Below are 22371 nucleotides of genomic sequence, written 5' to 3'. Positions count from 1 at the left end.
TTATGGAGCCAGATGCAAACATCCCTTCGTGGATTAGGATCTGAAAGATTTTAAATCCTGTATTGTCAATCAACTAAGGCCTCTGCTTTCCCTGCCTGGTCCTCTTTTTGTTTTAAAATTCTGTTTTCTTTGAAGCCGATATGTATTTCTCTAATTCTTCTTGTATCTATTCAAAGGAGCGGTTAAGGCATTTGCTAGCTGTTCCCAGGGTGATGTGGTTAAGGCAGCAAAGATTGACTTTAGAAAATCTGGAGTCACAAGAGTCAATACACTGGAGTAAAATCATATTCTCTCCTGCTAACTTTCTCCACCAGATTCCTGCTGCTGAGCATCAGAACAAAAGGTTTGTGGCTACCTACAGGCCATGGCTTACCCGATTGACAAATAAATCCACCAGGCAGGTATTTCACTAGCAAGGAAACAGTTTTGTTTCTCCAGACAACAGAATGGCTGTGAGCAGTGTCAGTAGTGCTTAGTACATGGAGGTTGGCTTTGTTTGTTTGGCTGTGGGATGTGGTACCTACTCGAAGTTTGTTTTGTGCTAGGTCAAGAAACGTACACAGATTTTCAGATGTTAGTGGAAATCTTGTATTCTTAATAGAAATACTTCTAATATACTTTGTGAAAGGCTTATTTAACCATACTAGAGAAGCATGAATACATGATTATAGCCCATTGGCTCTGAGCTTGTTTATAGAGATGTTTTTTTTTTTTTTTAGGGCTGAGCTGTATTCCCTGAAAACTGTTGCAAAGTCCTTAATAAATGAAACAAATTAAGTAACAGGCTGATAAGACCCTGCAGGAATGAGCTCCCTAAAGGCCCAGGCTCACAGGTTGTGCTAGAGGTCATCCAGGCACTGGGAAGCAGCCATTCCAGCAGACCTGAGCAGTGCGTGGGGATGGCCAGCCCCTGCCTGAACATGCATGCGTGTGCATTTGCAGGCAAATGAAACAAGCAGTAACAACAAAAATACAGGAAAAAAAACAACACCCCACCCCCAAACCTCAATATTCTCCCCCAAAAAAAACAAACCAGAAAACCCAGTCAGCTTTGCTGGTATTACTGCATCTGTTGGCAGCTTGTGCTGGCGTAACCCTGTCACACCACTACCCCGTGGGACCCTGGAGCACAGGGTCTGGTTTCCAGCCGAGAAGTGCCTGGAGCAAAGCTGAGAGCTGAGGGGCAGAGGTGAAGGCATTAGCTGAACTACCAGAGATTTAGCAGCTCTCTGCTTGCAGCAGAGGAGCAACCTAACCTCCTCCCTCCAAGATCTCCCATAAGGTGAGGGATTGCTTGGCATTCAGATTTGCAATGGGTAGCTCTTTCTTTTGATACGCTTTTCATCACGGGCTTTTGAAAGTAATGCCTCAGAGAGAGGAAGGAAGGCAAAATTATGGAGAGTTTTCATCTCTTAAAATATAGTATAAATTACTGGTACAAGGCAATGCTGTTGCTTTTAAATGCAGATTTGGAAGGATTAGTTTTAAAAAGATACATGTTGAAAGAACAGCACTCCTTTTTCTTCTTTTCACCCCAGAAGGCAGCACCAGTAATCAAAATCACCAAGAAAATAAAACAGCAACAACAAAACACAAAAAAAACAAAATGAAACAAAAGTGCTCCAAACCCAACATGCAGTGTATCTCATTTTTTGACAGTTTTGTCTTTTGCCTATTTACACTCTGGACTTGATTTTCTCCTAATGTGTGCTTGTACAAAACTCATAAATCACCTTTGAGAACAGCTGTTAACTTCTTCCCCTGCCTCTCCTTTTCCTGAATTCCTTCTTATTTTATCTTTCTTCTGTCTATGACTAATAGCTATACCTTGTTTTATCCTGTCTTGTATTTATTTTCCAAAAGAGGCAGAGTCTCTTAACACTGGTCAGTTGAAAATTATTTTCTTTTTTGATATTATGTTAACGATTACGTGCTGTTACGCCTTTAGTTTGGAATGAACTCCTCATCTTGATTAAATGTGATGCCTGAAATAAACTTGTCTTCAAAGGACTAAGACGTGACAAATGATCCGGAATAAGAGGAGAGATTCCTGCTTTCCTTCCACTTGCAAAAATCAGTACATTGCAACCACACAACGCTGGTGTGGCATTCATAATATGCTGATAACTTACAGAAGAAAAGACAAACCTAATTAAGTTTAATTTGGAAATGCAAAATTGTTAATGCAATATTGTTGAAGAATTTTCCTTGCTAGAAAGAAACTCGTGTCTTATCAGTTCCTGTGCATCAATTATACTATACATTATATATGTATTTCCTAGAGTTCAGTAATTCAGGCCTCCACAATTGTAAAGAAAACCCCGTATGATCTGGAACAGATTTTTCTCAAGTGACTCGATTAATCGCTTCCATGTGGCAATTAGCAACATTAGAAGCTTGTGAAATTCAGCAGCCAGGGAGCTGGTCACTTGTACAGATGGGCAAGTTGACATGTATAGACGACCCCATTATTTTTTAATGAGAACTAGAACACGTATAAAACTTGCTAGTTGTTAGATATTTTTATATGGCTCTCAACTTATAGACTTATAAACCTAGGCAGTTAGTCATGCATTAGACCGTGGCCTGTTTTTCTTAATCAAGCAAAACTACAATGAGAATTTTGCTCAATTAAGAACAGAAGAATTTGGCTGAGCTTTACTAAATTCTTGGCAGTCGGCAAAAACTGGCCTTTCCAACAGTAAGTGCCAGTGCAAAATATTTTGGCGAGGAACAAATGTCAGTTTAGATCCACTAAATTCCCATTTTCAGGCGGTAAAATTGGAATCACTCTGGTTTGTATTAACTTAAAAACACCCAGACTCTGTCCTACTGTTGTGTGCCTCAATAACCAGGTACCACCGCTGGCCCAGATTCTGTCCTCGGCTGTGGCAGCATGTTGACTGCAGTGGAGGTAATTCCTGCATTTAGCAGAGTAACCAATATCACCGAGTCCAGGCTTTTCCATACGCTCTATTTATTGATGCTGGTTGTCTGCTGTGGAAGTGATCGCCGTGGTTAAACGTATGTTTCGTACTGGACAGCACTGATTGTTGTTGAGTCTGTTTTACTGCATCCCATCTTGCGAGTGATGATACTTAATGGGATACTGCAGATGAACAACTTCACTTGTCTAGCGCCTCTGAACTACAAGGAAAGCTTCCAAAGATGGAAGAGTTGGAAGAGAAGTGGGAGAGAGCCTTTCCTTTGATTTTTTTTTTTTTTTTGAAGGAAATGTTTTTCTTCTTATCATTCTTTTCATCTATTCAAAACTCTCCCAAAGTCTTTCTGGAAACTGGGCTGAAGATGTCATGAGAACAGACATTATTTCACGTATCTGGTATCTTTTTTTTTGACTGGCAACAACGATCCCATTTAATTAAATGAAAGCAGATTTTGAATGTCTGTTGATGTACAGTTCTACAGGCAGTAGGAGAAGGAGGGAAGAACCTGTAAAGTAAACCTATCAATTAAATTAAAAATACATACTTATGTTCAGACTTGACTATTGCTTTGCAAAGAACTCCCAAAAAAACATGTACATGGATCCCATTTCCTGCAGGAGTTTGCTTTAAGCACCCGTGGAGTTGATGCATCATACTTCAAAGATTTCCAGTTTAGCTAGAAGTAGGGCTGTAAATGTTCTGCTCAGATTATTCACCATGGCTTAGCCGATGCTATCAGCCAGCCCGCTTCATACCTGCGGAAAACACTACTTCTCTTTGGCCTGCTAGAGAGCTCTGCAGGCCAAGTGTCAACACTGCAATCGGGTCTATAAATCTTGTAGATTATTTGTGCTGGAATTTCTCTTGCCATTGTGATGAAGAAATAATTGAGTTGCAGAACTGCATCAGTACATATGAAGCTCATTGAATTTTCTTCTCTAACAAAAGCATTATTTTGTAAATGGAAAGAAAAAAAAAAGTATAAATGCAAGCAGATACATATGGTTTTGATTTTTGGACCCATTTAATTATATAATTATTTTTTGCCAAATAACATGACATGGACAAGTTATACAAGTTATATGTTAGCCTTTTTTCTAATTTAACCAAAGTGATCATGTATATTGTGTGCTGGCTACACACAACACTATGTTTGATCTTTTTCCAGTCAAAGAAAATGGGTGCAAAAAAAAAAAAAAAAAAAAAAAAAAAAAAAAGAAAAAAAAAAAGAAAAAAAAAAAGAAGGCATGGGAGGACCCAGGGCTTCTAAATGTGTCAAACTCATTACAAAAGACACTTTAAACTTACTCATCATTCAGACTTGTCAGTGAGGATGCCTCATTGGCTAAAAATAATGATCCTAAATTAAATTGATTTGTAAAGAAATGCAGTGGTGCAATACTTTTCCCTTGTAATTATAATACAAATGCAGATGATTCTTAAGAAGAACAAAGTTTGAAGGTTACCACATTTTAAAATGCACATTTATGGCCTTGCTCAGCTGTGTGCTGCCAAAGCACGCACATTAGAAATGAGCTGAGGTGGCAGAGTCAAGGTCCAGAAAAGCCTTTTTTTTTTAACTTCAGGTATAGCATAGACTCTCACAACTGTTATCTCTGCACGTGAGGCTGATGCTCTGAATCAAAATGGTGAAATAGGCACAAGCTGAAAGTTTGCTGTTCTCATAAGACAGTCTTTCTTTCTGATACCACAAGAGGGGAAGGAATCTAAAAATGATAATGGTGAAATACTGTTTCTGCCTCCTGATAGGACATGCTGCCCCTTAAGATTTAAAAAATACCTGGCTGTTGCTTTTTCCCTAGGAACTGCTAAGAACAAACAACTTAGATGTACGAGTATCATTTTTTAATTTTGTTATGGGAAAGGCAGGCATGTTCCACCATACCCTGCTCCCTCTCTGCACGTGTGTGTGAATCGCCTGCTAATTCTCCCTATATTTTTTGGCATGCTCCAGCCCTTGGTCACAAGTTTCTCCCCCTCCTGCCCCCAAGCATTACAGTTTGTGGTGGAGAAGGAAGGAGGAGCAATGAAGAGAAGTCAACCAACAACCAGTGGAGCTTATTAAGGTCCCTCAGCTCACACATCTGATGTAGGACACATCTGGAGTTCAGCTGCGAGCAGCAATAACTTGGCAAACCAACCTGTGCTGAGCACCAAGGTGCTGCAGCCTGGCTGGCTGGTGGTACATGTGCTGCCTCCTTTTGAGCTAAACTTTGATACCTCTGCAATACGCTGCAGATACTTCTGGGACCGCGGAGTGGGTATTGCTGCACTTTGCCATTCGCCTTCTGTTCCTCATTTGCAAAATGGGTCTGGAGCTCTGAGCTCTAAGTGATGTTGTAAGGAGAAGCACATAAAGCATTTTAATGAGGGCTATAGTAAGTAATCAGTCTTCTCTTATCGTCCTCATGCTTGTGTGTGTCTAACACATTTATGGAGAGAAGAAACGTTTGCTGGCAGTAACCTCTTCCATGTACTACATTGTTTCTCAGTCTCCAGTCCCCACAGCTGAGTGTTTACATGTCTCTCTGAACCTCCGTCTTTAAATAAAACCGCACAGAGACCACAAGCCACTCTTGATGAGCAGACACATTTATTCAGGTTCTCTTCAGGCGTATGAGACTCAAAAGAATAAAGTTCCTCAAAATGTATTTGTCAAGAAGATGAGCACTCAAGATAAACAATGTAGCAGAGGCCAAAAGAGAAATTAAAACAGGACATTCCCCCCATCTGGTTTGCTTAAGCAAAATCAGATGGATTTGACTCTGGGGACCTCAGGACTGGAGCTGCCTTTTTTTTTTTTTCTTTTTCCTTTTCTTTCTTTTTTTTTTTTTTTTTTAAATCCATGTATGTTGGAACTGTATTTGCAGTTCGTATGAAACTGTAGGTGCTACCCTCAGTTTTTCTTAAATGCTGGCTGTATTACACAGGTTCTATATGTTATTGCTGCTTCTGTGTTCATTAATCCTCTGTGTAAATGCAATCCATAAACTGTTGTTAACCCCATTACCACAAGCACACCCTCTATGCCTTTAATTGCAGCAGCTTTCATGAACACATGCCTTTGCAGTCTGCGATGCCATAAAGAGATGAAACAGTACTTCTTAAGTAAAGGGACACATTTCTTTGTCTTGCTATTGTCATTTATCCCAGGTTGGATTACTGTTTTGTATGTTTTGGGGCCACCTGAAAATGCCTCAATTCTGTACAGTAACTATTAACTCCAGTTTAAAAACAACCAGAGTAAGGTTTTGATTTGTTTTTATATAGTAAAGATGTGCCAATCGCTCTTTGTCCTGAAAGGCTTGAGTCTATCTCCAGCTGCCCACATTAAGGCTCAGGCTGTGCCCTGCTTTTGGGGCTTGTTCTGAGTTTACAGCTAGGTACTGCTCATGAAAGTGAAACGGTGAAAAAAGAGCTAAAACGGCTGGTCAAAAACAGCCTCTGAAAGCAGTGGAAAGGTTGGCACTTGCACAGTTGTATAAAGGAAATACTGTTATTCCTAAGGACAAGTTACTGTTTCTACAGTTATAATTTAACACGTTTTTCTCTTTAGCACGAAGCCACACACTGGTGTACGTCTAGGCGCAAAGCAAACACGGTATCGGGCAGCTCGGGGACAGTCAGCTGGTGTGAGCAATGTTAGTTTTGTAAGCCTTGCGTGGAGCTTTATCTCACTCCCTGCTGCAGTCTGTACTGGATGAAGGGGACTTGATATTTCAAACCCATCTTTTCTAATGCAAATCCAGGCAGAGTCACCTTAAGTAATTTGTGGCATTAGTCAAATAGATGATCAGATGTTTATGAATCCTTATTTGTAACCAAGATAAAAAATGGGTTGTTAACAAATGTATTTGTAAAACCAAGCCTGTAGTACCTCAAATGTTTCAGCAGTGCATCTGAAGATCAAATGCTTCCTATCGATGCATACGTATTTAGCTACTGACAGGCACTACAGGCAATACAAGTATTTGCCGGAGCAGTCTTTGAGCATTGGGTTTTCCTGGGAAGTCAAAGCTTTGAGAGCGCAGACGTCTCCTTACTGAAGCTGCCCCTTGGTGGCGTAAGCGATCCACTTGAGCACAGGCTCAGCCCTGACAGTTGATTGAAATTGTTTTTAAAGCAAAATAATAAAAGCACGTCCTCATAATTTTTCTTTATTTGGGTGCTACTGGTGTCACAGCTACACCTTCACGTAGTGTTTGCTGGGGCACAGCTGTGTTCTGCTGCCTTCTAGTCAGAACGATCACGTCATGATAAATGATAAAGACGTTTCTTTGTGACAAAGGTAGAACCTTGTCAGCGTTCATCCTGTGTCTTTGGATGAGGAGGGTTCTGTCTTCTACCAGTTATTAGGATCACCTACAGACAGCTTGTTTAAAAAGAGCATATTCCTGGTTTTGGCCAGGGCAAATCTGATGTAACCTGACTGTTATCAAATATAGAGTCTTAGAATCATGTAGGTTGGAAAAGACCCTGGAGATCATCAAGTCCAGCCATCAAGCTAACACTACCTTGCCCCATCGCTAAACCATTTCCCTTAGTGACACATCCCCACATCTCTTAATTAAAACCTCCAGCAATGGGGACTCCACCACTTCCCTGGGCAGCCTGCTCCAATGCTTGACCACCCTCTGCATGAGGAAATTCTTCCTGATATACAATCTGAACCTCCCCTGTGGCAATTTGAGGCTGATTCTTTTGCATCCTCTCACCTGTCACCTGAGAAAAGAGACTGACATATCTTTCCTTTTAGTCCTTTCTGTCTTTCTGTCTTCTAGTTTTTGTGTAGTTTTTCAGCTGTTTTTAATCTCTTGTTCATCAGAAGGCAAGGGGCTTTGTTTTCTGTCTAACCCAGAAGTGGATTGTGGTGGAAAGTGCTCTGCTCTGAGTGCATCAAAACCTTTCTGCTGGTTGGCAGAAAGTGTTGAGCACCAACCCTTTGATATCAATCTTTCCATATTTAGGGAAGAAAGAGAATGAGTTTTGTAGCGTCTCTGCAGTTCTTATGCAGTTATACTTCCTATTTCGGGGGTCATACTCATTCCTGTCTAGGTTTAATCACCCATAGTAGGGTGTTTGTACCTCATACTTGACCACTGTAAGAGGAGGTAGCATTATGCTGTATGTTCAGGCATTTATTCTGCTCTGTTCAGCATTACTAAACCTAAGAGCAAAATCTTCCATCTCTAGGTAAAAAGTGAAGGGGAAGAGAAAGAGCAAAGGAGCTAAAGGAAGCTAAAGCAGGAATGTCTCGAGAGAGCATCTGTCTTTAGCTCCTGAAGGATGCTAAGGAAGGATGTGAAGGGCTGTGTTTCATGGCAGCTGGAACAGTTTCTGCCTGAGCTTGGAGGACAAAGTGCACAGAGCTCCCAGGCAGCTGAGGCTGGGAGCAGCTCCCTCCTGATGCTGGTGGCTGCACCAGCAGGAGGAGCAGGGAGCCCCCAGGTGCCTCACAGCACCTGCAGGCACGACATGGGCTCAAGCTTTTGCCACTTGTAATGCACACACAGGCTCCCACTCCGTGACCCCTGAGATGTGCTGGGGTTACAGAGACAGGAACACAAAGTACAATCCCCTCTGGGAGGTTAAATGAACACATGTCACAAGAAATTTAGCCAATACCTGGATCACCTACTGTCCCGTTTTTACTGTTTAATCCTTTTCACACTCCTAAGAGGTCTCTGGATATTCCATTGCCCATGAGATGCACCCAAAGACAAGAATAATGGGATTTTTTTCTTTTCCTAGTTTGGTGCCTCAGCAGTACATGCCCGAAACAGTGGAAGTAGCAATTTCACAAAAAGCAGTGATTGCACTTACTTCCTAAATACATACGTAATAAAAGTCTTTAGATTTCTGAGATTATATATCTCCAGGAAAACAGTCTCCGCTTGATTTAGATTTACTATAGTCCAGGAAATAAAAATGTCATCATCCATATTTCACAGGCCAGAGTTAAGCCTTTCCTATGGGAGATAATACAATAATGTCCAGAGAAGAGAGTGAATTCACTGCAGGCAAAAACTGTAATCAAAATAATAATAAATTAGACTGCTCCAGCTCTCCTTTGGTTCAGCTACAGACTGGAAGAGATTTCTCAGAAAGGCATTTGACATTTTATTGAGACCATGCACTGGATGGAAAAAGAAGAATATCACCTGCTAAGAGTTAACGTTTTAGGACTCTTCCTCCCCATGCTAAATTCAATATTTCATTTTCAGCAAGAAAGCTGCCAGCCAGTTGGATTAGCTGAAGCTGGGTAAGCCTTTTAGATTATCAAATGTCACATGAAAAAATACTAGGGAAGCTGGGGCTGAGTAAGTGTTAAAGCTTTGTTAGGATGGCGTGTCCTCAAAAATAATTGTAGATGCCAAAGACAGAGCTTTCCAACTTCTTTCAGGCCAAGCAGAGATGCCAAGTATACAGAATTGGAAGCCGTCTATCTTTTTTTCTTTCTTTCTTTCTTTCTTTCTTATTATTTGCTTGATACTGTGCAGACAGCAGAGACAAAATACCAAAAATGCCTGAAATCCTTATGACCTTTCACTGCAAACTGTGAACTTTGTCCGCTAAACTCAAATTTCTATGTACACTGCCAGCACAGGCTCCATGCTGCTGCTTTTTCTTCATCTTCCCAGTTTATCGTGTACCGGGGGACAGCTTCCCAAGGACCAGGCAGGAGGGGGAGCCTGAGCACATTCCAGACCCCTTTGCAGGTTCAAAATACTAAATCTCCGTGCTGTGCATTGCTCAGAAATACCTGCAAGGCGAGCAAAGCAGCATGAAACACGCCGTCTGCACACAAAGCAAGTATTCTGCAGCCATCAGCTGGTGCGGCTCACATTCCCGCGTGTGTGCTGATGCCACGGTGCTGCCTAGCTGGCCCCATTTACGCCGTCTCCCATTTACGCCAGGAATACTCAGGCTACTGTAGAGCAAACGGTCCAAAAATGCGTTCAGTAAACGATTGTGTCAGCTTCTCAAGTAAAAGGTCTCTGATTTCAGCTTTGTGCTCTGGTATTCCTCCACCCCTGGTAAATCATGAGCTAGACTGCTGCAGAGAATAAGTACAGGGGAATTTCAGATAGATGAAGTAGAAAAGGATCCTTTGGAAGACTGCTATGAACTCTAATATTGGACGCTGTTTGCATACCTATTGCAGTTGAGAAAGGATAAAGATAACCTTGTTACTTAAGCAAAACCCAACAACTGCATCAAAATCCTTTGAAACTAAACAGAAGGTTGAAATATGTAATAGATATTTTAGCTGAAGGTTCACTTACTAACCTGATAGGTTCATGGGCTATCATTGCTAGCTGGGTAATCCTTTTGAGCGTATTTCAAGTTCTGTTCTGCACTGTGGTAACATTCTCTGAACATTACAAGACAAAGTTCCTGTGTCTGAGCCCCCTAGGTCTAGAAAACTGGTCAAAAATGTGACATTTCTGGAGAGCCTCCTGCATAGAAAATGTACTAATGTTTCCTAAAGAAACTCAGTGACTTCGCAGGGAATAATTTTGCTGAGAAGTTATGCCAGTGGGGCTTTTGAAAGAAGGCGTTTGCTTAGTGCTACTTATCCCTGGACAGAGAAGCTATGGGAAAACATGTGGAATGCGTTTGCAACGTGGTGACTGCAGCTATATGCTCTATCTGTTGCTGTTACTGAACTCTGTTATCAAACCGTACCCTTCAGCACATAGCCAGGAGGATTTATGCTTAATGCAAAGCCCATAAAAAGACTTAACTGTTTCCCAAAGCAGACAGGCATATTGTGCTAGTCTTCCATGGACTTGCTGGATAAAAACCTGCCTTTTTTTTTTTAGCCTAAGCACCTTGAGTTAGCTGCTTATCATCACACTGCAGAGGGGCAGCCCCTGCACATCACAAGGGAAAATGCTTCTGGTGAGCTTGTACCTGTAGATCAGAGGCAAGCTTGTGTGTGTGTGTGCACGTGCGAGCTGGCCTGGGGAGCTGGGGAGCCTGAGCAGCAGAGAATTACAGAGCAGCAGGTCCTGCAGGACTCTGCTTTGCACAGCCTGGGGTCGTAAACGCGTCCTCATCATTGCTGGCGGCAAGCAGGAGGTATCCCCAGAGCAGCCCCGAATTGTATGATTTGTGAAGGCAAGTTCATCTTGTTATTCCTCAGTGTTCCTCAGTACCAGAGCTTTATGTGTCAAGTATCACTACTAAAGCCCTAAAGAAGCCCCTCTTCGTCAAAACACAGACAAAAGCAACCCTTGGGTTTATGCGCAATAATATTTGGATTAGTCAAAGAAACCTCATTTGCCAATAGGAAAAGAGAAGTAAATTTCTAAGCTATTGAATATGCTATGCTTGGAAAGGATTATTTCGTCTGTAATTCCTCTTTAATTTCCTCCCATCAGAAGTGCTGAGAGGAGTCTGAAGCTAGCTTTTCAAGAGACTAAGGCAGTTCGTCCACTGATTTCTTTTGAAAAATCAATGGACCTGGAAATGTAAGATAACATTTCTATAAACGCATGAATAATACGAGGTTTAAATTCCACTAAAAGCCGTCTAGGGCTTCCAACTCCCCAGTTCAGACAGGGAAGAGGAAGACTGGCAAACTAACCCATATTGTAGATAAACAGGGATTGAATGGAGGGACATAGGGCACAAGAAAATGAGGAGGCAACTGGGGGCTGAGAAGACTATGTTCGTGGGGTTTAAACACGGAGAAGTGTAAAAGACCATGGAATAAAGGATAGACAAAAAGAATATCAGCCTATACAAACTGAAATGTTACTTTCAGTAATGTAGATTTGCCTTTGATTTTGAGGGGAAATCACTAGGACCACATAAATAACTTGATCACCTGACTCATTGGCTATGAATTCAAGGTTTCTTCATTCTTCTCCCTGATCAGATTATGAAGTGTCTGAAGTTAAACTAAACTACTCATTCTGGTAACCTTCCTGAATAGTTTTGCTTTCTTCATTTCAATTGTCTTTTTTCAATTTAAAAATATTATTCGAATACCACATTTGGGTGGGTAATGACTGCCATGACACCGTGTAGAAAACCAAAGCAATCTGAAGCAAGCTAGACAATCCGAGTACATTTTTAAAATACCATATTGCTTAAATAAAATAAACTTAAATCCCTTAGTCTAGCAATTACTTTCAGATGTTTGATTGTTTATTTTTAAAGAGCTGTCATATCATCCATTCAGAACTGATGAACACTATTTTGATATCTTCACGAGTTTTCTCTAACATCTGCTCCCTTCCTTACATCGTGAACGACACACTCATCTTCATTGTCTCTTGTATTTATCTTAATTTCGCTGTATTTTATTTTATTGGAGGAAAAACTTAGCAGAGCTGTTTGTGGCAAGATTTAGTTACAGGAAACCCAAAAACTAAGCCCCAGTTTCAGCTGAGACAATTAGACTGTTGATTTTGGTAGGAGCTCAGGACTTCTATTGGACCCAAATGCCTTTCAAGTCTAATTGCCAGTTGATGATCAAGTCTAAAATATTTCTGTATTCTTGCTGCAGATATTGGGCTTTGTTTCCCTTTAATTTGAGGGATATTTCTATCCAGATCTGAATGTTTTGCTGAAATTATTCTCTATTCACTGGAATAGATTAAAACGAAAAGAGAAAAAAAAGGAAATAATAACATTTTCCAGAACTCTCAACGGTTTCTTAGGCTTTTTTTTTTTTTCCCCTTCTTCTTATTTCTCTGTGCTTTGATATCTCTGTATTGTTGAGTACAGTGTTTGTTTTTCTCAATGCAGTTTTGCCATGCATGAAATGTAGCAAGTGCTCGTTTGCACTTAACTGTTGCTTTTTACTGTCTGGAGTAAATGCTTAATGGTCTGTATTCCTATTTCACCTGCTGTAGGTGAAGGACTCTGAGGTTTTTTGAAGTGATCTACATTATTGTATAACACTGGAAAATCTCTCTCAGAAGGTTTGAAGAAATTACTAATAAAAATAGCAGTGCTCTCACAGAGTGTGTTAATCAGCTGCTATGTAACCTTTACAGCCAAGTTATCAAAATCCACCGCCGTTCTTGGATGTGTGTTTTATTGCTAGGTGGATTGGGCTCTAAAACTTTCTTATAGATGCTCTGGGAGAGCTTAAATACCAGCAGGAATGCATTTTATACTCTATTAATGTTTTGTGGGCTGGGGCCTTGGGCTCTACAATTTCTTCTTTTTACTTTTTTTCCCCCTTTTTTCCTTTATTTTTGTGTTACCCCGGGATAACACCCTGTCTAGGGACGGGCTCCAGGGGAGCGGGTCTCAGGGCCAGCTCTGACAGCTGGCAGCTGCTGGGCATCGAGCCGTGGGCGAGACTGCCCCGGTGCCCAGAGAAGCCCAGTGGGTTCCCCAGGCAGGGTGTCTGCCAGGGCCGGTGTCTGGAGCAGTGTACTGGTGGAGCCGTGCTTGTAGTGACTCTGCTGGTTCCCTTTCAGACAAATTCTGCAGGATTTCTCTGGAGGAGAGGCACACGATCGAACGTGGCGCTCATCTTCCCAGAGAGCTGTTGAGAAAGTCTGAGGAATTTACATGATTAATTCGTAACATTTGGATTCTTTTAATTAGCCATCTAGAAACCAAAACAGAGCGCAGGACACTACTGCAACGTAGCTTGTTAAGCAATAATGCATTTTTTCTTCCAAAAGTCACACTTGATAACAAACAATAGTCATAAGCATAAGATGACTGTGGATACTATGAGCTAATGTCTAGTTGTCAGAAACTTTTCCATTAGGGCTCCAAATGATGTTTAACATATTCTTCCCGTTATTGAGCTAAACTAAACATTGCATTAAACATGGATTTCCAAATGAATGTTACTGCTGTTTGCCTTCACATATGCATACACATGGATTCAGACACGTGTACATATGTATTTCGGATATCGAAAGTACATCAACGGCATAGCTCACTATATGCCCAGGGTAAAATGTTTTCTGTCATCCTTTTTAATGAAACCCATCCTTAATCTTTCCTGACTTTCCTAAACTATGAAGAGTGTCCAAAAGAGTAGATTTTCTTTTAATCTAGCAAAGAAAATTCTGCTGAGGATAATCACCAAAGTATGTGTACCATATATTTTTCTACTCAAAAATCAAAAGCTTTTGGTGCGTAGCAAACACTTGAATAACTTATCAAATCCTTTTTGGTGCTTGCTTTAAGACAACTTCTGTTTTAAGCCTTTGCACTTTTGTTCTGGCATTATGCATAACTCATTCAGGATTTCAAAGCTGGATATACTTACATTTAGATATCAGGACAGGGCAGAAGAAGGACAGGTTGTTTGCTTTTCACTGTAGGAGACCTAGATTTCCTGTCTGTGTAAGGCCCGGTGTTATTTTGTTGATTTTAAGTTGGTCCTAGAGGGAAAAGAAAGCTTATAAGAAATTCATGAGCACAGTAGCCTTTTTTTTTTTTTTTTTTTCCTTTCAGAAATGTTACGGAAATTTGCCCAAGATTTTCAAACATTGTGGCGTAGCATAGTCTTTTCATTCCATGTTCAAGCCTCTTATTCAAGGTCTGCTGTTCAGAAGTGTGACAACCTGGCAGCTCGTTCCCTCTGAGTAGCCTCTTTAGTTACTCAGTGCTTGCAAAAACTGATGTAGCAATTTGAATACGGGACTAAAAATCCTAATGTTTGATATTTTTGTTGGCAATCCTGTAATAATTAGGCTGTAAATCAAAATCTGGGTTTGGATTTCAAGAAAAGATCCTTGAGTCTTGTTCCCACCCTTCTGGAGAGATGCTGTGTAGCTTTTTTCAGATTACTAGGTATAAAATTATCAGTTTGAGTGACTGCTGAAAAACATTTACTTATTCTCAACTTTCTCCAAGTGTGTTGCCGCCTCAAAAATGTACATGCAAACCCTTCCTTGCAATGGGCAACATATGGACATCAGTTCCCAAGGGGCTTGGACTGATATATGAGGTGCTTGGAACCACCATACAAAGTCCTGAGCACAGCTGTGCTCATGAAGGTGCAACAAGGGGAGCAACAGGCAGCACTGGCATCCTACATAAATACAAAATCTGCATATTTTATGGGCTAATCACTCTCAGGCTGCTGCTACCAAGACGCACATTTCACCCGATCCACGTCCCACAGGCATGACTGGGAGGACTCTGTGATTTGGTGGGCTCAGCTGCCACCAAGATGTTCAAGGTAGGTCTCTCTCCATTTACTTGAAGCATTTTATCAGCCAGGCCAAGAGGAAAGTTCAAGAACAGCAGCTTCTAGCCTCTCTGCAGATGAAGGCAGCCCAGATGTGGTGCCTACTCCAGGGCCTGGTATACCCCAGGGGTCTGTGCCCCAGGTGGCCCTGCTGCCACCAACCTGCGATAACCTTAGAGGGAGAAAGCATCTGGGGAGAGAGGAGAGCCAAAAAGCAATGTTCATTTTGCAGGGGAAACCTGCAGTTAGCTTGCCTGTTTTACCTCAGATTTATTCCAGCCCCTTAGAAATGTGCCCGCTCCCTGCTCTCATCTGTTCCTCTGAGTGCACCAACTGGGCTTTTGTGAAGTCTCTTTCAAATTTGACAGAATAACTAAGTTTTGGTCAAAACAGTACATTTTCACCAAAATAAACCAACAACAACAACTTTGAATCTTGTTGACAGAAGAGCATTTTCTGCCATAAAGGAGATTTCAGCCCAGCTCCCTCCAGAGCACATTGCTGCCAACCAGTCCTTGTGCTTCAGGAAACCATGAACCAGGAAACCTGCTCTCCAGGCCCTCTGCTGTAGGTTAGGGTGACATTCGTGGTGACAAAGCTTTCTGGCCTCTAGTATCAAATTATTTTGAAGAATCTCTGTTTTGGTGACCAACCAGCTCAGCTCTCTGGCAATGCCAGACCTAGTGTTGGCTTGTGGTTGCCCTTGTGTTGGTAGATAATCCGGGGTGATTTTCTCCTGCTGTGCTGCTGCTCGGGGAGCCACCACGATGGATGTCCCAGTGCCCTGACCCTGAGATTTAAGAGAGATACCTGACAGTGTTCTTACATAAAAAGCAAAGTCTTCTGCTTGAGACAGTTGCTTGAAAAAGGGGAAGGAATTATATAATAGTCCTTCAAGATTTTCTTGCATTTAAATGGTTTTGTTCTACTTTCAAAAAATATATATGGAGGGAGTATGGAAGTAAAAATAAGTGAGAACAAAAATTCAGCAGGCATCTGTCCTTCCAGACACTCAAGGACTTCACAGGAAAAACTTGAAAGAAGGAAAACAAAAAGGAAGAAGGTGAAGCTTTTTTCAGTGGTACCCAGCGACAGGACAAGAGGCAAGGGGCACAGGCTGAAACATGGGAAGTTCTGGCTGAACACAAGAAAAGATTTCACTGTGAGTGTGACAGAGCACTGGAACAGGCTGTCCAGATTGAGTGGATTGGACTAGATGATTTCCAGAGGTCCCTTCCAACCTCAACCACTCCGTGATTCTGTGAGTGATTTCAGTAGTCAAAGAGAAAAACAATTTCACACCCCATTATCAAGGTATAGGAGATAATTCCCAAGAACTGTGGATTATTTGCAATCGGTTTCATTCAATTCGTTGAGCTGGATAAAAGAAAGTGCATCTGGCATCTTTCCTGAGGGGACTCTACAGCCTGCAGAGCAGAAATTGCCAATTCCATCGCCGTGTGCAGCATAGTTTTATGAAGTGTAGCTTTTAATTGTTTATCCTGCCAACCAGGCCTTCTCCTTTAAGCGGGGAGTCAGTAATTCAGACCACATCTACATTCATTCATCACCTTCAGATATGGCTCTGGGCTCCAAAGTTCAGCTCTGGAAACAAACTTCTCCACAGCTCCCAGGTGCTTAGGTCTGGGGCTTTGGCTCAGCTTCTCGCACAGACGAAGGAAAGTCACGGATTCAGAAGCAGCTTTGAATACTTAGCAAAACGGGGAGCTGCCAGACTGGAGGGGATGGCAAGCTACTTTGCCTGTGCCTGAGGAGAGAGGGATTAGGCGTTTCAGCCGCACAGCTCATTCCTGCTTGCTGCTTGTACCATCCATGTCGCTGTTACTGCCTTTGTGGGATTAGAGGGCGGGTGAAGGGGTGCCAGCTTGTACCAGCAGGCCCCAGTACAGCAGCAGTCACTCCTGCCCTTTCTACCTCCAGCGGCAGCAGGATTTTCCTGGCTTTCTGCCCTGCTCCCATCCTAATTCTTGTTCCTTCAAACCAAGACTGACCCCTCGTTGGCAATCAAGAAGGTACAGAAAAATGTGTAGATGCTGATGGTGGAGAGAGCAGAAGTGAGGGGAGGGGGTCTGAGCTGCCTTCAGGTGGGGAAGGAAAGAAAAGAGACCACACAGTGTCCTCTTGGTCCTCGAAAAGCCCCTGTAACATCCCAGACAGTCCCTACCTTTCCTTCTCACACCATCACTGCTGCCCCTGCCTTCCCCGCCTGCTCCAGGAACCCCCTTGGCCATTGCTGACGGGTTTTGTTGCACAGCGTAGCCAACAAAAGGCCAGATTCTGGCTCCTGATGATTTTTCGGAGAGGAACTCCTGGCTGCTTTGAGGTCATGTTCTCTATGTGCCCTTCCAGTATTATTATTGTCCTGCTCTTTGTGTCCTGAGACCAATGACTGCATGTGCATTCTTCCACTTAACTTCTTTCAGACCTGAAAACCTGTTACGGTGCAATGATTTTTTTTTAACCCCCAAAATAAATCTCATGGAAGGTTTCCTACTGATACATTTCCTGTCTCTCCTGTGTCATTCAGTCACATGAAGATCCTGATACATAGGTTAGGGCTACATGAACATGCAGCAACACAAGGCAGTCTTTTTAGCTTTGGAGACAATAAAGCTTCCTGGAGAAGCAAGGGAGAGAGGGAATATGAAAGAGAGAATGAGAGAAATCATTCCTAAGAAGAAACTTAAGCGTTAGATTTCCTGATGGGTACAGTCTCATTTCGTTGCTCTGCTGTTAGGAACAGTTTAGTGCAAATCTGTAGCTGAAAGGAGAGGGGAGAATTTATTTTCTGTGTGCAAAATCTTCAAATATAGGAGGTGGCATTGCATTCTTCTCTCTCTCCCATTCTGCTGGCTGCAGGTATTTGCCAGGTCTGGAACACAGTATTTTGTGATTTCTATTCACGTACAGAAAGGCAACAGCAGAAAGGCAGAAAATAGCTGGATTCTCTCTTTTAGCAGAGAAACAGCATGACCCCTAGTTCGGTTAAGTGATCACATAAATATCAATTCTATTTTAAGCATATACTTGAGTCCCTCTGATTCAATATTCAGCCCAAATGCAAATGACTTTTGTGGAATGAGGTTTGCGTTGAACTGGATCTACTTAGTAAAGTATTTCAGTCTGCTCTTGGGGAGAAAAGAGGAATCTGGTCAATTGCTGCAAATGCTCCTGTAGCAGAATTGCTGCTGTATTCATTGTTTGGGCTATTTTCTACTGAATTTTTTAAATTTTTGTGAGAGAACTACTGTGGAGTAGAAGTCTGGGTCTGGAGCAAAGTTGCAGGAATGTGCACAGATAATTATGTCTTTCGAAAGCAGCACGCTACATAGGATTTCCTAAACAGTACCAGAAAACGTTGACATCCTGGAACTGACATTTGCAATTTCAAATGCCAGCTTTCCAGGCATAATTAGTGTCCTTGTAAATGTTTCAGTATCAAATCTGGGACTCGCTTTGGACAAGCCAGTCCACAAACTCTAAACATATATATTTTTTTGCCATTTATTATTTCCTTTTCCAGTGTTCCAGGGACTGACAGCTGTGATTTTTAAAGCTAGGAAGTAGTAAATAGAAATAGTGTGTTTTAAAGTGTCTATTATGTTTAATTACAATATATAAAAGTTGCTTTTATTTATAATTCACAATTTTCTCCTGCCATTGCCCTTATTTTTTTTGTTTAAAGTACCTGTGATTCCCATCCTCCCTTATACAAAATACACAAATACTTTTACATAACCACAACTTTCCTCTAGACACGCACCAAAATATAGAGTAGAGGATATGAGAATTACTTATGACAGATGAGTCACATTAATATTTTGTTCTAAGCCATGAGAAAAATGAGACACAGGGGTAGGAATCAGTACAGATCAAAACCCTTAGCACATTATGATCCAAAACCACAACCATCTACTGAGGTGCAAAATGTTCTTTTTTCACATAAAATGTGAGAAAAACACAAAGAGTTTCATACTGCAAATGCTGGCGGCACACAATGTTGCAATTATTCTGAATATTTTGAGATGTCTGAATCAAAACCAAGACTTTAAGCAACACTGAGGTAAAAGTGTTTTTATGTCTTTCCACCAAAAAATAATAATATTGTATATGTTTGCCACAATTGCTTCAGAAACGGTGTGCCAAATTTCTACCAGTGACTGACAATAAAAACAAAGGGGGAATGTCATCACATCCTCTGTCCTTACTCGCTTTTCTCATCCTAACTCCTGTTGGGTTTGTCTGTCTTCTGTGCTGCTGGAAAGATCTTGGATGTGCTGTTCTTGGAAAAGGATCAGTCTGGTCGCCTCTTACTGCTACTTTTCCTACCACAGTGCGTGTGGCTACCTCACGCTGCGTATGGGGCATGTATTGGAGGTCGGTGGGTAGGGTCGGTCCCATTGGGTGTGTTCTCAGTAATTACCACTTGCTATTAGACTTCACGGGAAACTTTAACCAGTGCTTCTGATGTGATCGGGTGATACAGGCTGAAATTTAGTCACCACTGGGGGAACCAATCTCCTGTTCCCTAGGACCTAAGTCAGCACTTCCTCCGTCCCCTCTTTTTGGCCTGGTGTCCTGTGGAGAGCTGTGGTCAGCAAGGTGCTGGGGTTCTGCACGAGCTCTTAGCACCCATCGGGGAAGGACCTGCTCCTTCTGGTGCAGGAGGAGGCAGGCAGCCCCCGCTGCCCAAACAGACCTCGAGACCTTCTCTCCGGGGTGCACAGTGGGTGCTCCAGGTGGGACCCAACAGAGACTTTGGGCTCACAGGCCCAGGCCAGTAAAATATTTTGGCAGGGTGAGGATTTAAGCATGCATGTGGTCATGTGTATTCCCCCTGCTGCAGTGACTTCAGTGTTCATGGGCTGGAAGCTCTGTGCAACTAATTCCTCTGCAGGGCTGGAGCTGGGCTGTGTTTCTCATCACAAGAGTGACTAAGGTAGGTGAGTGTTAGCTCTGCTTCATGGCGCTTGTTTGCTCTTCCAGCTACAAGTGGGGGCCCTGCTCCTGCCCGCTGCCCTCCAGATCTGTCCTTCCCCCGTGTGCTAACTCAAGGAGCTGCTCACGGTGCATACCAGCGCGGGGCCGGGCTGCTTTTGTGCCACCTTCTCCTGCTGTGCAGGAGAGTTTAAACACGGAAACTGAACACGCGATTCATGGAAAATCAACACGAAAGATTAAGGATTAAAATTTAAGAACTAAATGGGTGGTCTTATCCAGACAATTTCCACAGACTGTACTGAAAGTAATACATGGCTAAATAATAAGGAACCAGCACAATGCTTTGAATATCTAGCTGTAAAAGTGTTACCTTAAGCCAATGAAAGCACAGTCTCGATTTTCTCCATTTTTAATTTGCCTAAGGAATTTTTCTACCTTCTTAATTAATGCAGTCTTTCAGACTTGTTGTGCAGGTACAGGACACATTTCTTATCATCCAATATCAGTAACTATTCTGGTGATTAAGCTTTTACAGGCTATTGGGCTGCGATTGCAACTTGCATGCAAGTAAGTATAGATGTTGCACTTCATTTAGCCCATGAAAATGGAGTGGTTTGGTTTATGGCTGTGAGCCACTTGCATCGAGGTAAATGTAGATACTGGGTTACAGCAGGTGACTTCTTTAGTGATACAGGGAATATCACAAGATGTGCTTTTGGTTAATAGTGGTTTGTAACTGTGATAAGTTTCCCAGGTTTTCAGCCAAAGCAATTCCTACAAAACCACCTCCCCAGAAGAGGTCTGTAGGAGCACACTGAACTGCAATTACAGAGTAGGCTGGAAGTGCCAAGGAGATTATGGGGAGATATTATTGGTCCAGACTGAAATTTTGCCAGGCCTCCAGGACAGAATTAAGTATCACTGTGTTTTTCTCTCTGGTATGTTTCTACACCATGAACTTGGACAGAATTTCAAATTTATGATGAAATCTAAGCTCTGTTAAGACTACTGAATTTCTTTCTTGAAAATTTTCCTGATTCTAACTAATACATGCTAAGATTTGCTACTGCCAGCCAAAACTAGCTATTTCTGGGAGAGGTACCTGTAAAAGGAAACGTTAGGTATAAAGGGCATGGGATAATTTTAGGCAGGTTATTTATGCATGCCTTTTTAAAAAAAGAAAAGAAAGTAGAAAAGTAAACTTTCCAGTTTGTTGCTGCTGCCAATCTCAACAAACCAATTCTTTATCCATTCTGGATTTTTTATCAGATTAATCTCATGTTATAAAGAAAAGTGAAGTGAAATGCACATTTTTGATGTAACGTAATAAAAAGTCAGAACACATAACTTGGTAGTACGGTGTACAATGACCAGCATGCTCTACTTAGCACAGGAGCAGGTCATTTACCTTGCCCTGGTTGGCCCTAGCCAATTCTTGCTGCTTGGTTTGTTTCTTTGGCTGAACCACCTGAACCACACTACATCTTTTCATGTAGTTTACCGTAAAAGGCTGAGCTGTAGCCATAAGGACTATGCTAACCTCTGAGTAATATACGATTGTCCTTAATATCATAAATCCAATCATTATGAAATATCAGAACAGAGAAGAGCCTTGGCTGTCATCTGAGTACTGTGTATGGACAGAAACAAGCAAGCAAGCAAGTAAATTCTGTCCTCCATTGCTGATACCCAAATAACTGAATGTTGGACATTGTCCATCTTTGATCTTTGGCAAATGGGCAAGGCTTAAAGGAGATGAACTTTTCAAACAGTTTCTATGGTAATGTTACAGAATTTCACATCACAAAGTAAAGGAAAAGCTTTTTTTTTTCATCCTTCTAGGGAGCTGAGTTGATAAAGTAACTAAACATGCATCTTATTTATTTTTGAGAGTTACTGAGTAGGGGTACTCATGGAAATTGGGTTACGTGCAAGATCAATTCCTTTGCTGAATCAGGGTCTTAAATTAAACTGACAGAAATACTCCCCATAGTTAACAGACAGCAAAATATCAATTACAGGAAAACATATTTTTATTTTGTTTGACATCATTCTTTCTCTAAGGTAAAATCAAACCAAATACTTCTCAAGCAGATGTGTATTTCTCACTCAGGTTGGGATGAGGAAATGACAAGGAACTATTATTGATCAAGTCTACTATTATTAATCAAAAAGTACATATGTTGTGTGTTTCATCAAAAAGTGAAATGCTTTTAGGCTTATAGAGGAAAAAGTACTGAGAATATGTTCAAAATGCCACTC

The 22371-nt window shown here is 41.6% G+C and overlaps 2 protein-coding genes across 2 annotated transcripts in view; one reads left to right on the top strand and one right to left on the bottom strand.

Annotated features, from left to right (window-relative positions):
- COL8A1 (collagen type VIII alpha 1 chain) overlaps positions 1-22371 on the bottom strand; it is a 92690-nt gene that overhangs the window by 21117 nt on the left and 49202 nt on the right. The window contains exon 3 of the mRNA XM_084522796.1: positions 14221-14335. The gene's annotated coding sequence lies outside the window, so the exon portion shown is untranslated. The remainder of the gene's footprint in view (positions 1-14220; positions 14336-22371) is intronic.
- The window catches only part of LOC311438512 (uncharacterized protein), a 49515-nt gene that overhangs the window by 10473 nt on the left and 16671 nt on the right, over positions 1-22371 (top strand). The gene's annotated exons all lie outside the window — the stretch shown is intronic.

The sequence above is a fragment of the Aythya ferina genome (assembly GCF_964211825.1).
Source record: "Aythya ferina genome assembly, chromosome: 1".
Taxonomy (NCBI): Eukaryota; Metazoa; Chordata; class Aves; order Anseriformes; family Anatidae; genus Aythya; species Aythya ferina.
This window is presented reverse-complemented; position numbering and strand designations above follow the sequence as displayed.